A 5,180-nucleotide genomic window follows, 5' to 3' on the forward strand; every position below is an offset into this window, starting at 1 on the left:
AAGACGAACATGCCCGTATGGGCGAAAAACAACTACAATTTAAATGATGATGGCGATAACTAACACCAGATGTGAATGAAGGTGTCTAGAAGATATACAATTCGGTCAGTTCTCTCGAATAACGAATTTACCAATGACAACTAGAGCGTATCACTCAGGTCCATTTTACAATGAAAACTGATCTGTTTTGAGTGAGTATAGCAAGAATATCATGGTGTGATTTCGATCTGTTGTAATAAAACTAGAAAATTTTAACCAAATTGGGTATAGACGGAACGATTTAGTAGATTATCGTCGCTAACAGTAATCCTACGGCACCTAAGACATCTTTCACTTTTGAATGATATGTTCAATCATTCCTTTAATCATAAGCTTTTATGTATTTTGTCTTCTCTCATCCTGATAACTCCGAGATATATATTAAAGATACTGTAGATATGTCCGTGATCATTGTTTATCTGAATGCAATAATGATTCCGTTACATACCCTAACTACTTTCAGTTGTGATTTAAAGCAAATCATAACAATACATTCCTTTTGTAATATTCAGAGGACGAAATCAATTGCAACAAAATGCTACAAATACATAAGTTATACGTGTTTTGCAATGCAAATCAGAGCGCAGTTGCCACAACAATTTACATTTGGACAGAATTTAATGTAAACTTCCAGTCTGTCCCGCACTAACCCTAAAAGCGAATCTTCGCCTGTTACTAGAATATACCCCCTGCAAGAATAATTAAAGTCTATAAATATAGAATCAGGCCGATCAATTACTCTGTAAGATGAATGGCATTTATTTGTGCCACGCCACCCAATCTAGTACCTCTGTGACATCCATATATTGGTGGAAGACCCATGTATGGCTTATATTTTAAAGATGTTTCTGACCTGTGCTGAAACAGATACAACATAGATATTCAAAATATTCTTATTCTATTTGCGGTAGTAGGAGCCTTTTGACATTAGTTAAATTTCATAAGTCGTGCTTTCATGATGATATATTTTAACAATAATACAGATCCAGTTGATAAAGTTTTTGAGGATAAGATATGGCTCTGTTCCACACATCTGCATCAGCCAAATATATATTTATCGGCTAAATAATCGAAACATCACACTCGAAGAATAAAAGGAGATGCATGAATCAGACCAATTAAGGTCAGTGAGATCAGGGAGTAATCAATTTTATATTATCAAATACATGTCATGCATGATTATATTTGATTATGCATTCTGCAATGCGATTTAAAATTAGCTTTATTCGTCATAAGGTATTCTACAAACAAATAATAAAGATGTAGGTAGTGTTTAATTCTGATTAAATTGGTACAAAACAGTTGATTATACCTGTATACCGGAACCTTTATTGTCTAATACTTATGAAATTGGATAAAACCTAAATATTTATATATTATTAGTTTACATTCATTCAGAATTATTTTTTACTATTGGCTTTCCGTGCTTTTCCTATAATGTACAAGTGATCGATCAAGATTGTAAAGAGAATACGATATCCTATTATAGTAAAGTATAAAAATGTAAATTTCTAGAAGAGTACAAAGCAATTAGCAATATATGTACGTTTCTGTATAGACTGTGCCGAAGAAAACTAAAGAACATAAAAATGAATTAAGATTGAAAATGGAAACACTTGCAGGAGAAGGTACACAGTAACTTCAGTCGCAGTGTAAGTATTATATAATTTTATTGTGAATCTTATTTTACCTCCTTTGCAAGTATTTTCATTAATCAGGTTAGTATATCGCTTATGGGTGGCCGAGAAGTCTAAGGCACTCATGTTTTGTTTACAGATCAAGGCCATCTCACTTTGTCTGTATGGGTTTCACTTCAGGGCTCGTAAAAGGTATGTCAGAAATATTGCCAAGGGTTCCCTTGGGGCAATATGGTTCTTGCCTGGTTCTTCCTCCGCCACACTAACCTATGATATGCGACAAAATGGCATTAAACCTGTCACGGAATGGTGTAAATGTTGTTAATTAAATACATGTACTCGGGTTTCGTTTCTTTTTCTCTGTACAACGATACCCGAGGGTGATTATAATATGGTCTATGTATTTCGAAATCGTGAGTACGATTCGTCCTGTGCCACACGTGCAAGGTGCCTTTGATAAAGAATAACGAAAATTCTAAAGGTATAAATACGTTACTACATGTAAAGGACCTTTACAATACTAATGGTTTTGTCAGCAAGCGGCCTGCTAAAAGGATTCGCACAACTCCAGCTGTAGGGGTAGGTAATGTTTTGGGTTTTAAGTGATAACTAGTGTATTACCATATTTGCCTTTGCATGTTTGTTATAGTTTTCTTTACATACCATAATGCGTGCATTTTTTATTCTTGTTGCGACGTAGTGCAGGACTTATATTGGTAATGTAAAGCTACATTTTTTAAAAGAATTGTTTACTATTGTCTTATCAAGCAGGGTTAGGTTTACTATTGAACCTGTTTTGTAATTGCCATAATAATATAATCTTTTTAACTTACCATGTATAACGTCCTTACGTTATGTCTGTAACAAGTTTAGTACACTGTATCGGGTATATTTTCAGCTGAGTTTTTGATGGTAGGAATATCCGGGGTGTCCGGTGTTGTCAGAGGGTAGAAACGTCCGTGTGTCCGGAGCGTTTAAGGTGCCGGAGCGTCTGTCTAGCGTCCGGAATGTCAAGAGTGACTAAGGTGACCCAGCTGTAGAGCCGTCAAAGGACAAGGGGGTCCGGAGGGTCTAATATTTCAAGTGTCCGGAGGGTCTAATATTTCAAGTGATCATAGTATTCCGAGGGTCCGGAGTCTATATTGGTTGTGAAATTGATTCGGAGGAGCTGTGGAGCGGATATGGTGCACGGGTGACGGAGTGCATCTCCACACATGTATTTTTAGCTGTATGCTAATTTTGGGTTAGTAAGACCCAGTGTATTATTCAGGACTGGAAGGATAGATTGTATATCCGTTCTTGTTTAGTGACATAATTTCGCTACCTGAGCGAATACATTTTTTTACTATGTGTAAACACTTACATTGTTTACTATTTGAGTGAACTATATTCATCTTTCCATTATGGAATCATTTGTGAAATCATTTATCCTGTATTTTAGGGTTACTGAACTAAATTTATTTGTATATTTTTTCCATCTTTGAAACTGTGCGTTTTTATGTTAAATAGATCCAATATTTGGATTATAAATACGCACACATCTTCATAATCCACTATTCATATAAATCGCCACATTAAATCATATATGTGTCGTCATTACGTGTTCTGTTGTTAATCCGAAATATCCCACCCGGTTATCTTGTTACAAAACCATAGTGTGGTTCTGAACCTCAAAACGAAATAACTCCATCAATGTGACGGTTCTAAGACAGAATATTTAACATCTTATTAAACGTGTGCTTCCGGGATAATAATGCTATTAGAGTTCACATTGAGTAACTTGTTATCACTGTTTTTATGGGTAGTTCTGTGCAAGAAGATAATTGGTTCTCAAGAATGGTGTCCTATACCAACATCGTGTAGTTTGGTCGTTTTGTAATTGGCACGACACCGGAATGTCTCTCTCAAAGACTGTGTCTGACGGAGTGTATAGATGATTTTGACGATTCGAAAGTTATATAGCCGTTGAAATTTATTTTCATCTTTGGTTCCGAGCCAGGCCTAACTATTTGCGGTAGAAAGACCAATGATTTTGAGCAGTGATATGAACTTAACGACATTTTAAGGATTCACTGTATGTTCAGATATTTAATCGCGCGGGTTTTGGAAAGGATTATATATGATTGGCCAATGGTAGACTAAATGCAGGTATATACCCTAATGTATGTTAATAGGTGTGATTCATGGCGGGAACGTAACTACAATACGTGTAAATAATGTGGAATTGAGACTGCCGTTCACATTCGGATCGTTGTCATTGTACTCTAATGGGATCATGAGTTATCATATAGCACACATATTTGTCGGATAATGACGAAGATGATGATGACTATCAGTACCTGTAATGTTATCATTCCAATGATGTATATTAAAGTTTGACACGCGTGAAGGTGTATCTTTTGTACATCCTTCAGTGATCCTAGTAATATTAAAACTTATAGATCAATCAAGTATCAATAGAAATTTTCTTGTAAAGGGATGTCAGTTTTGGCAGATAGAAACCAACGGATCCACGACTGTTTCAGGTGAATGGATGATATTACCCACCCCGTCATTCCATATTTTCCAGTGTGAAACGATTTAACAGTTTTCCCTATTTCCCTTTCCCATTCGTGCCTCGAGTTCACGTCTGTTCTATTGTTTGTGTCCAATTATTATGAAGACATGACGGCAAGTACTGCAAGATAATATACCAATTTTTAAAATATTTGACACCTTGAATTTAGTTTCTTACATACCATGAATATTGAAAAGAGATTGAAGTATTCCGTGAATGTTAAATATTCCTCTCCAAACACGTCAAGCGCAATTATGTTGTGACCTGCTCTTTTGAAATCATTGCTATATAAATCCAGGCAATGAATGTAAAGCCTAAATAACGTATCCGCTTTGAAAGCTTTGACAATATTACAATATTCTATTTTTATTCTAGATGTTCACCCCGCTATACACTTTAATAGATCAAAGAAATGTGTCACCCTAAGATGCATAAGTTAATTTTATGCAATTCGGTGATTGGCATCTTTCTATTTGATTATGACACAAAAGTGAAAACAGTCCTCTGGGCTATTTTTATAAATGCAAACTGGATAGAAGATTCAGTTTAAATGTAGTTGTTTCTAACGCAATGCGAACTAATTAAAAATTTGAATCTACAGTTTGGTGTTTCAGCTATATAACCAACTTTATCTATGCACTGAAAAAAGCATTAAAAGAGATCAAATACCGCTGTTGTTAAAATAGTTTATTGCTGAGAAGAAACTGTTAAGAGATTTTATTATTTATTCCAGCTGAAAGTCGATATATTTCAGAGATTAATTCGTGTCTGACAAACAATCACATTATTCACACACATTATAGCTATCTCGTCATGCTGAACCAAGCTTATAAACAGACATTAGCGTCTATCTTCATTTAGCCAACCTTTTCCCCAATAAGATTTAATCCTTTACAAAAACAACGCGAACGAACACTAAGCCTGTTAAAACGCTTTTAAGTTTATAT

The sequence above is a fragment of the Sinohyriopsis cumingii genome, unplaced genomic scaffold (assembly GCF_028554795.1).
Source record: "Sinohyriopsis cumingii isolate HCF-2022 unplaced genomic scaffold, ASM2855479v2 utg002043l, whole genome shotgun sequence".
NCBI lineage: Eukaryota > Metazoa > Mollusca > Bivalvia > Unionida > Unionidae > Sinohyriopsis > Sinohyriopsis cumingii.